Source organism: Pongo pygmaeus, chromosome 20 (genome assembly GCF_028885625.2).
Source record: "Pongo pygmaeus isolate AG05252 chromosome 20, NHGRI_mPonPyg2-v2.0_pri, whole genome shotgun sequence".
In the NCBI taxonomy this organism is placed as follows: domain Eukaryota; kingdom Metazoa; phylum Chordata; class Mammalia; order Primates; family Hominidae; genus Pongo; species Pongo pygmaeus.
In genome coordinates this window covers 44,813,419-44,825,022 of record NC_072393.2, presented here as the reverse complement: position 1 = coordinate 44,825,022, position 11,604 = coordinate 44,813,419, and positions in this window count along the sequence as shown.

The window sequence follows — 11,604 nt, the reverse complement described above, 5'->3', positions numbered from 1 at the left end:
GACATTAAAAGAATAATAAGGGAATACTGTGAATGAGTCTATGCATATAAACTCAACTTAGACTATATGGACAAATTGCTCAAAGACCACAAACTACCAAAGCTCACCTAAGATGAAATAGATATTATGAGTAGTCTTACAACTATTTAAAAAATTTGATCTCTAATTAAAACTCTTCCAAGAAGGAAATCTTTGTGTCCAGATGGTTTCACCGTAGAAATCTAGCAAACATTTAAAGAAGAATTGATACCAATTCTTTAGTATCGCTTCCAGAAAACAGAAGAGGAAGCAATACTTTCCATTTCATTTTATAAAGTCAGCATTATCTTGATTCCAAAACCAGACAAAGATAGAATGAAAACAAAGAAAAAGGGAAGCTATAGACCAGTATTTTCCTTTTCTTTTCTTTTCTTTTTTTTTCTGAGACAAGGTTTCACTCTTTTACCCAGGTGGGTGCAGTGGCATGATCACAGCTCGCTGCAGCCTCAACCTCCCGGGCTCAGGTGATCCTCCCACCTCAGCCTCCTGAGTAGCTGGGACTACAGGTGCCCACCACCACGCCTGGCTAATTTTTGGATTTTTTGTAGAGACAAAATTTCGCCATGTTGCCCAGGCTACTCTTGAACACCTGGGCTCAAGTGATCCTCCTACCTTGGCCTCCTAAAGTGCTAGGATTACAGGCATGAGCCACGGTGCCCAGCTTAGACCAATATTTTTTATGAATGTACATACAAAAAAAGCAAATCTTATACGGCAATAAAAAATATGTAAAAATAAGTATGTTGCCATATGAATTGAACAAGGACTTGGGGAGGCCAAGGTGGGCAGATCATTTGAGGTCAGAAGTTCGAGACCAGCCTGGCCAACATGGAGAAACCCCATCTCTACTAAAAATACAAAAATTAGCAGGGTGTGGTGGTGCATGCCTGTAATCCCAGCTACTCGGCAGGCTGAGGCAGGAGCATGGCTTGAACCCGGGAGGTAGAGGTTGCAGTGAGTCAAGATTGTGCCACTGCACTCCAGCCTGGGCAACAGAGCGAGACTCCATCTCAAAAAAAAGGACAGAACAAGGACTCATGCAGACACTTCTAGACCTATATTCACAACACTGTTATTCACAAAGATGGAAACAACCTATGTGTTCATGAACAGATGAGTGAATAAACAAAATGTGGTATGTACATACAATGAAATATTATTCACATATAAAAAGAGTGAAATTCTGATACATGCTACTATATCGATGATCCTTGAAACCATTATGGCTAAGTGAAGTAAGCCAGACACAAAAAAGACAAATATTTTATGACTCTACTTATAGGAAATATCGAGAATAGGGAAATTCATAGAGGCAGAAAGGAAATTAGAAATTACTTAGGGCTGGGTGAGGAAGGGATATTATTTGCTTTATGCATACGGGTTTTCTGTTTAGGGTGTTGAAAAAAATTTGAAAACACACAGTGGTGATGGCTGCACACCATTGTGAATGTAATTAATATCACTAAATTGTACACTTAAACATGGTTAAAATGGCAAATTGTACGTTATATTAGGTTGAAGCAAAAGTAATTGTGGTTTTTATCATTAAAAGTAATGGCAAAAACCGCAATTACTTTTGCACCAACCTAATACATATTTTACTGCAGTTAAAGGTCGAAAAGTTAATCTCACTAGAAGAATGGTGGTCCAAACTAAATAAACATGTTTCACGTTAAAGAAAAATTATACATCATGACTATGTGGGATTTATTCCAGGAATGCAAGGTTAGCCAAATATTTTGCAATTTCTCAATGGGATTCATCATACTAACAGGCTGAAAAAGAAAAATCATGCATAAAAAGCATTTGACAAAATCTAACATCCATTCCTGATATAAAAAACTTTCAGAAAACTAGAAATTGAAGGAAACTTTCTCAGCCTGATAACAAAATTTATGAAAAACCTTCAGCTAGCCTCAAAATGGTGAAATACTTGTTGCTTTTCCTCCTAAAAATCACAAGCAAGGCAAATATACTCATTCTCCCCCCTCATTATTTCATTATTTTCATTGGGATGAAATACACATAATATAAAATTTACTATCGTAACCTTTTTTTTTTTTTTTTTTCCTGAGACAGAGTTTTGTTCTTGTTGCCCAGGCTGGAGTGCAATGGCGCAATCTCAGCTCACTGCAACGTCTACCTTCTGGGTTCAAGCGATTCTCCTGTCTCAGCCTCCTGAGTAGCTGGGATTACAGGTGCATGCCACCATGGCTGGCAAATTTTTGTATTTTTAGTAGAGACAGGGTTTCATCATATTGATCAGGCTGGTCTTGAACTCCTGACCTCAGATGATTTGCCCACCTTGGCCTCCCAAAGTGCTGGGATTACAGGTGTGAGCCACTGTGCCTGGCCTATCATAACCATTTTTAAGTATACAATTCAGTGGCATTAAGTACGTTACATTGTTGTGCTATCATCCATACCATCTATCTCCAGAACTCTTTTCATCTTGCAAAACTGGAAGTCTTTACTTATCAAACAATAACTCCCATTCCCCTCTCCTCGAAGCCCCTGGTAACTGCTATATTACTGTTTCTCTCTATGAATTTGACTACTCTATATGCCTCATATAGGAAGAATCATATATTTGTCCTTCTGTGACTGGCTTATTTCACTTAGCATAATGGCCTTAAGGTTCATTCATATTGTAGCACGGGTCAGAATTTTCTTTTTTTTAAGGCTGAATAATGTTCTGTTGCATGTATATATCACATTTGTCTTATTCATTTATCAGTCAATAGACACTTGGAATGTTTTCACCTTTTAGTTATTGCAAATAATGCTGCTATGAACATGGGTGTACAAATACCTCTTTGAGTCCTTGCTTTCTGTATTTCTTTAGGGTATGTACACAGAAATGGAATTGCTGGATCATATGGTAATCCTATTTTTAATTTTTTGGGGAATTGCCATACTGTTTTCCATAATGGCTGTATCATTTTACATCTCACCAACAGTGTACAAGGGTTCCAATTTCTCCATGTCCTTGTCAGCATTTGTTATTTTCTGTTTTTGTTGTAGCTATCCTAATGGGTGTGATGTCTCATCACTCTTATTTAACATAGTGTCAGAAGTCCTAGGCAATGCAATAAAGCAAAAATAAAATAAAATACACAGAGATTGCAAGGGAAGAAATAAAACTCTCCTTATTTGTAGATGGCATGATTATGTATAAAGCCCCAGGAAACTACAAGAACTCCTAGAACTAATAAGTGAGTTGATCAAAGCCACAAGATACAACATGAACACACAAAATCAATTATATTTATTTATACCAGCAATAAATATTTGGAAACTAAAATTAAAAATACAATTCCACTTACAATTACTAAAAAACACTTAGGTATAAATCCAACAAAACGTGAATAGGATTTGCATGCTAAAAACTGTAAAACCTGGATGAAAGACATCAAAACATATCTAAATTAAGGGACAGATACACCATGTTCATGGATTGGAATGCTCAACATAGTAAAGATGTCAATTCTCTTCAAAGTAATCTGTAATTCAATGCAATTCCCATAAAAATTCCAAGTTTTTTTTGGTTTGTATAGACAAGCTTATCTTAAAATTTATATAGAAAGGCAAAGGAACTAGAATAGCTGAAACAATATTTAAAAGGAAGAATGTAGGAGGAATCACACTTGCTGATTTTGAGATTATTATATAACCATGATAGTCAAGACAGTTTGATATTGGTGGAAGCACAGACGCATAGGTCAATGAAACAGAAGAGAACCCAGAAATAGAACCACATAAGTATGCCCAAATGAATTTTGACCAAGGTACAAAAGCAACTCAATATAGAAAAGATAGTCTTTTCAACAAATGGGCAATGAGACATCATTAGTGAAAAGTATGAATATCAGCCAAAACCTCACACCTTATATAAAAATTAACTCAGGGCCTGGCATAGTGGCTCATGCCTGTAATCCCAGTACTTTGGGAGGCCAAGGCAGGTGGATCACCTGAGGTCAGGAGTTTGAGACCAGCCTGGCCAACATGGTAAAGCCCCATCTGTAATAAAAACACAAAAATTATCCTGGCGTGGTGGCAGAGGTCTATAGTCCCAGTTACTTGGGAGGCTGAAGCATGAGAATCACTTGAATCTGGGAGGCAGAGGTTGCAGTGAGCCAAGATCCTGCCACTTCATTCCAACCTGGGCAACAGAGTGACACTCTGCTCAAAAAAAAAAAAAAAAAAAAAGAATAAAAAAGAAAATTAACTCAGGATATATCATAGATCTTAATGTAAAATGTAAGACTGTAAACTTTAAAAACAGAACATAGAAGAAAATCTTTCTAACTTAGGGTTAGGCAAAGAGTTTCTAGACTTGATACCAAAAGCATGATTTTTTTTTTGTTTTGTTTTTGTTTTGTTTTTTTGAGATGGAGTTTCACTCTGTCACCCAGGCTAGAGTGCAGTGGCGCCATCTCGGCTCACTGCAACCTCCCGGGTTCAAGCGATTCTCTTGTGCCTCAGCCTCCTGAGCAGCTGGGATTACAGGCACATACCACCACACCCAGCTAATTTTTGTATTTTTAGTAGAGGCAGGGTTTCACCATGTTGGCCAGGCTGGTCTCAAACTCCTGAGTCAGGTGATCTGCCTGCCTCAGCCTCCCAAATTGCTGGAATTACAGGCATGAACCACCGCTCCCAGCCAGCATGATTCTTTAAAAAACAAAAAGGGGCGAGGTGAGGCAGCTCATGCCTGTAATCCCAGCGCTTTGGAATGACAAGGTGGGAGGATTGCTTGAGTCCAGGAGTTCAAGACCAGCATGTGCAACATAGTGAGACTGTTTCTTTCTTTTTTTTGAGATGGAGTCTCACTCTGTCACCAGGCTGGAGTGCAGTGGCGCAATCTTGGCTCACTGCAACCTCTGCCTCCCAGGTTCAGGCAATTCCCCTGCCTCAGCTTTCCGAGTAGCTGGAACTACAGGCATGTGCCACCACACCCAGCTAATTTTTTGTGTTTTAGTAGGGACAGGGTTTCACCATGTTGGCCAGGATGGTCTTGATTTTCTGACCTCATGATCTGCCTGCCTCTGCCTCCCAAAGTTCTGGGATTACAGGTGTGAGCCACCGTGCCCAGCCAGTGAGACTGTTTCTACAAAAATAAAAAAATTAGCTGGGCATGGTGGCGCACGCCTGTAGTCCTAGCTACTTGGAAACTTGAGGTGGTAGGTTTGCTTTATCGAGACCCCGTCTCTAAAACAAAAAAGGATCAATTGGACTTTATTAAAATTAATAACTTTTGTTCTGCAAAAGGCCCTGTTAAAGGATGAGAAAACAAGACCCTGGCTGGAAGACAATATTTGCAAATCATGTATTCAGCAAGGACTAGTATCTAGAAAAAAATATATATTATTCTCAAAACATCCATAAAAACAAGAAAAAATCCAATAGAAATGGGCAAAAGACATGAACAGACAGTCAAAGAGGCTACACAGATAGTAAATAAACACATGAAAATATGTCAATATCACTAGCCATTAGGGAAATGTGAATTACAACTAAGATGAGATACCAGTACACCCCTATTAGAATGAGTAACAGTAATACCAATAGGACCAAATGCTGCTGAGGACATGAAGAAACCCAATCTTCCACACACCACTGGTGAAAATGTAAAATGATACAGCCATTCTGGAAAACAGTGGCACTTTCTTAAAAATTTAAGTGTATACTTACCACATGACTCAGCAACCACACTCCTGTGCATTTATCCTAGAGACATAAATATGTATGTCTGCACAAAAAGCTGATACAAATATTCATAGCAGCTTTATTTGTGATAGTCCCTAACTGGACACAACTCATATGTCCTCCAACAGGTGAATGGTTAGTGTGGCAGGTCCATGCAAGAGAATATTATTAGGTTGGTACAAAAGTAATTGCGGTTTTGGACAGTGAATTTTAAACTATTATAACTAGGCTCAAACCCATCTTTAGTATAAGTCAGAATATGATCCATTACAATCAACACATTTTTGCCAATGAGAAATAAGTTTGTTTATTCCTGTACCATAAAAATCGTGCTTTGGGATTCGACGAGTTCTTGGGAAACATTTTCTGCATCCTACTGATGGTGGAAGCATTTTTTTCTGCAAAAAGTTGTCGAGATGCTTGAAGAAGTGGCAGTCGGTTGGCGAGAGGTAAAGTGAATGTGGTGGATGAGGCAAAACTTCATAGCCCAATCGTTCAACTTTTGAAGCATTGCTTGTGTGACATGCAGTCAGGCGTTGTCGTGGAGAAGAATTGGGTCCGTTCTGTTGACCGATGCCAGCTTCAGGCATTGCAGTTTTCGGTGCATTTCATGGATTTGCTGAGCCTGCTTCTCAGATGTAATGGTTTCGTCAGGATTCCGAACGCTGTAGTGGATCAGACCAGCAGCAGACCACCAAACAGTGACCATGACCTTTCTTTGGTGCAAGTTTGGCTTTGGGAAGGGCTTTGGAACTTCTTCTCAGTCCAACCACTGAGCGGGTCGTTGCCGGTTGTTGTGTAAAATCCACTTTTCATTGTACGTCACAATCTGATCAAGAAATGGTTCGTTGTTGTTGCATAGAATAAGAGATGACACTTCAAAATGACGATTTTTAAAATTTTCGTTCAGCTCATGAGACACCTACTTACCGAGTTTTTTTTTTTTTTTTTTTCTTTTTGAGACAGAGTCTTGCCCTGTCTCCCAGGCTGGAGTGCAGCGGCGCGATCTCGGTTCACTGCAACCTACGCCTCCTAGGTTCAAGCAATTCTCCTGCCTCAGCCTCCCGAGTAGCTGGGATTACAGGCACCTGCCACCACCGCACCCAGCTAATTTTTGTATTTTTAGTAGAGACAGGGTTTTGCCATGTTGGCTAGGCTGGTCTCGGACTCCTGACCTCAGGTGATCCGCCTTCCTCGGCCTCCCAAAGTTCTGGGATTACAGATGTGAGCCACTGCGCCCGGCCATTGCGGAGCTTTTTCACCTTTCCGATTTGCTTCAAATGCCGAACAACCATAGAATGGTCGATGGTCGGCGTTGAGTTCTTCGGCAACTTCTTGTGTAGTTATAAGAGGATCAGCTTCGATGATCGTTCTCAGTTGGTTGTTGTCAGTTTCCTACGGCTGGCCACTATGCTCCTCATCTTCAAGGCAAAACTTCTCCTTTCCAAAACTTCTTGAACTGTACGTTCATTAGCAGTTCCTGTGCCAAACGTGTTGTTGATATTGCGATTTGTCTCCGCTGCTTAACAACCCATTTTGAACTCAAATAAGAAAATTGCGCGAATTTGCTTTTTGCCTGATATAATTTCCATAGTCTAAAGTAAACATAAAATAAACAGCAAGTAATAAGTCATTAGCAAAAAAACATAAAGCAAGAAATGGACATTAAAATGATGTATAACATAACCACATTTATTTAAGAATGTATTCCAACATCGAATGACAAATTTCAACAATGCAAAAACCACAATTACTTTCAGCAATTAATAGGATTCAACTATTGATACACACAACCTGGATGGATTTTAAGCATGTTTTGCTGAGTGAGGAAAAAAGTCAGTCTCAAAAAGTGACATTCTAGCCAGGCGTGGTGGCTCACGCCTGTAATCCCAACACTTTGGGAGGCCAAGGCAGGCAGATCATGAGGTCAGTAGTTCAAGACCAGCCTGGCCAACATGGTGAAACCCCGTCTCTTCTAAAAATACAAAAAATTAGCTGGGTGCAGTGGCACGTGCCTGTAACTCCAGCTACTCGAGAGGCTGAGGGAGGAGAATCGCTTGAACCCAGGAGGTGGAGGTTGCAGTGAGCCGAGATTGCACCACGGCACTCCAGCCTGGGCAACAGAGCAAGACTCCGTCTCAAAAAAAAAAAAAAGTGATATGCTATGTGATTCCATTTATATAACATCCTTGAAATGACAAAATTACAAAGCTGGAGAACAGATTAGTGGTTGTCAAGGGTAAGAGAAGGAGAGGGAGGATGTGACTGTAAAGGTGTGACTTGTACATTTCTTTGTAGTAAGGAAGCAATTCTGTATTTTGATTATGGGATTTATACCTGTGATAAACTGTCACTGAATTATACACAAAGACATGCAGAAAGAAATGAGTGCATGCAAAAACTGGTGAAATCCCGGTAAAGTCTGTAGTCGAGTGAATAGTATTGTGACAATGTCAGGTTCCTAGTTTTGAGAATTACTATAGTTATGCAAGATGTTACTATTAGGAAAAGCTGGGTGAGGGATACGGAAAATGCTTCTGTGGTATTTTTGCAACTTCTTGTAAGTCTATAATATTTTATTTATTTTTCTGAGATAGGGTCTTGCTCTATTGCCCAGGCTGGAGTGCAGTGGTGTGATGACAGCTCACTGCAGCCTCCATTTCCTGGGCTCAAGTGATTCTCCTGCCTCAGACTCTCAGGTAGTTGGGACTACAGGTATGCCTGGCTATTATTATTATTATTATTATTATTATTATTATTATCTTTGTAGAGACAGGGGTCTGGCTATGTTTCCTGTGAGCCACCGAGCCCGGCTGGATACATCTTCTTCTTTTTTTTTTTTTTTTTTTTGAGATGGAGCCTCACTCTGTCACCCAGGCTGGAGTGCAGTGGCACCATCTCAGCTCACTGCAACCCCCGCCTCCCAGGTTTAAGCAATTATTCTGCCTCAGTCTCCCAAGTAGCTGGGAATACAGACGCACGCCACCATGCCTGGCTAATTTTTGTATTTTTAGTAGAGACGGGGTTTCACCATATTGGCCAGGCTAGTCTCGAACTCCTGATCTTGTGATCTGCCTGCCATGGTCTCCCAAAGTGCTGGGATTACAGGCGTAAGCCACTGCGCCTGGCCGGATGCATCTTTTTGATGCTCTGGGTCCTCATCTGTAAAGTGGGACTAATTGTAAGACCTACATCCTAAGGTGGTAGTAAGGATTAAATGAATTAACTTAATTCATTTAATTCCTTGCATAGGAGATGCACCACATAAACTTTTGCCATTTTGTTATTATAATATTATTTATTATGATGATGATGCTCCATAGGCAGAGGTGGGAGGAGCGTTCAGAGAAGGCTGTGTAGGAAATGGAGGTTACAGTGGGGTTGGGATCTGGCTGTGGGATACGAGGTTCTGCAGGGCAAGCTGGCAGGCCCATTCCACCTGGCCTACCCCCAGCTGCACAGCAGTCAGGGGTTGAGCCCAGTGCTTCTTCAACTTTCACATGTGTAGAATTACCTGGAAATATTGTTAAAGTGCACACTTCTTTTCCTTTTTCTGTTTTTTTTTTTTTTTTTTTTTTTTTTTTGAGACTGAGTTTCACTATATCACCCAGGGTGGAGTGCAGTAGCACAATCACTGCTTGCTACAGACTAGACCTCCCTGGGCTCAGGTGATCCTCCTGCCTCAGCCTCCCAAGTAACTAGGATCACAGGCGCACACCACCACACATGGTTTATTTATTTATTTATTGAGACGGGGCTTTACCATGTTGCCCAGTTTGGTCTCAAACTCCTGGGCTCAAGCAATCTCCCCGCCCCCACCTCCCAAAGTGCTGGGATTACAGGTGTGAGCCACTGTGCCAGCCTAACCTGCACATTTCTGATTTAGTGGGTCTGGGCTAGGGCCTGAGATTCAGTATTTCTAACACTCTGCCAAGGTGGTGCCAATGAGGTTGGTTCTATGTTTAGCAAGACTCTAGCTGATTCCAATGTGCTTTAAAGTTTAGGAATCACTGATAGAATGTAATGATTAAGACCAATCACATCTCTGGGATTGCAGGCCAGACATCTTTTGAGTTCCCCAGGTGATTATGAAGCAAGCAAGGGCCATGAACCACTGGATTGGCCAATCCCAGCTGATGAAAGAAAAGCAAACACACCTCTTGAAATTGGAATGTGCCGCCAGGGTAGGGCTGGGGAAGCTCAGATACGCGGTGGTCAGAAGATGACAGAGGACAGACTGAATTCGAAAGAGAAACAGAAAGGAGGCTAGAGCAGAGAGCTTGGAATTCTTCTAGAAAGAGATCCCTGACTGGAAAACCCTCAGAACCCATAGAGTAGTGAAAGGAGAGGAAATCGCCCTGAGTCACCCCTATTTCCTAGCAGTGGTGAAAGCACAAATGAGTTGGGGGCAGATGTTTTTGAAGCAACTGGGGCATGGTGGAGGTCTTTCTTGGAATCTTAGGGGACACATGTACAGTTTTGCGGGAGCTGCCAGAAGAAACATGATGGGTTTGGTTGACTTGTCTCAAACACACCCAGTGGGCTGGGTGCTGCAATCCTAGCACTTTGAGAGGCCGAGGCAGGTGGATCATTTGAACCCAGGAGTTCGAGACCAGCCTGGCCAACGTGGTGAAACCCTGTCTCTACCAAAAATACAAACATTAACTGTAATCCCAGCTACTCGGCAGGCTGAGGTAGGAGATTGCTTGAACCCAGGAGGTGGAGGTTGCAGTGAGCTGAGATCATGCCACTGCACTCCAGCCTGGGCAACAGAGCAAGACTGTGTCTTAAACAACAGCAACAACAACAACAACAACGACAAACACACCCAGGGGAGACTAAAGTAACTCCATCTTGGTGCTAATCTGCCATCTTGACTTCTTTTTCATTTGTTTGTTTTGCGACAGAGTCTTGCTCTGTTGCCCAGGTTGCAGTGCAGTGGCATGATCATGGCTCACTGCATCTTGACCTCCCAGGGTCCAGCAATCCTCCCACCTCAGCCTCCTGAGTAGCTGGGACTACAGGTGTGCACCACCACACCCAGCTAATTTTTAAATTTTTTTGTAGAGACAGGGTCTCACTATGTTGCCCAGACTGGTCGCGTACTTGTGGGGTCAAGCGATCCAACATTCAGGCCCATGTTGACTTCTGATTAACTCCAGTTCTGGGAATGCCTCTAAGATTTCTATTTTCATGTACTTAACAAATATCCTGCCCTTAGGTAAAAATAACCTTTATGTTATCATAAACACATACTTACCATAAATCCTGCCTTGAGGCAAATTTCCTATAGTGTATGAGCCCTACATTTGTGGGGTAACTGTGTGGGGGATCCACTCTGTCTTCCTAGGGCCTCCTGAGACATGGCTTCGGTTTGTGAATTCCTCTTAAACGTTTCCTTCTAAGAAATTGGATTTGTCGGCTGGGTGTGGTGGCTGACGCCTCTAATCCTGGCACTTAGGGAAGCCAAGGCGGGCGGATCACCTGAGGTCAGGAGTTTGAGACCAGATTAGCCAACATACTAAAACCCTATCTCTACTAAAAATACAAAAATTAGCCGGGCGTCATGGTGGGCGCCTGTAATCCTAGCTCCTCGGGAGGCTGAGGCAGGAGAATTGCTTGAACCCGGGAGGCAGAGTGAGCCGAGATCGCACCACTGCACTCCAGCCTGGGCAACAGGAGATTCTGTCTCAAAAAAGAAGAAGAAGGAAAAAAATAAACTGGATTTGTCAGCCTCTTTCTCCCTTGGCCTTTGGGGGTAGGTTTGCACAGACCTGCTTACCTTAGAACATATCTCGTAATGAATAATGATGACAGTGACTATATTTCATGAAATGGGCTAAGTGCTTTACACCC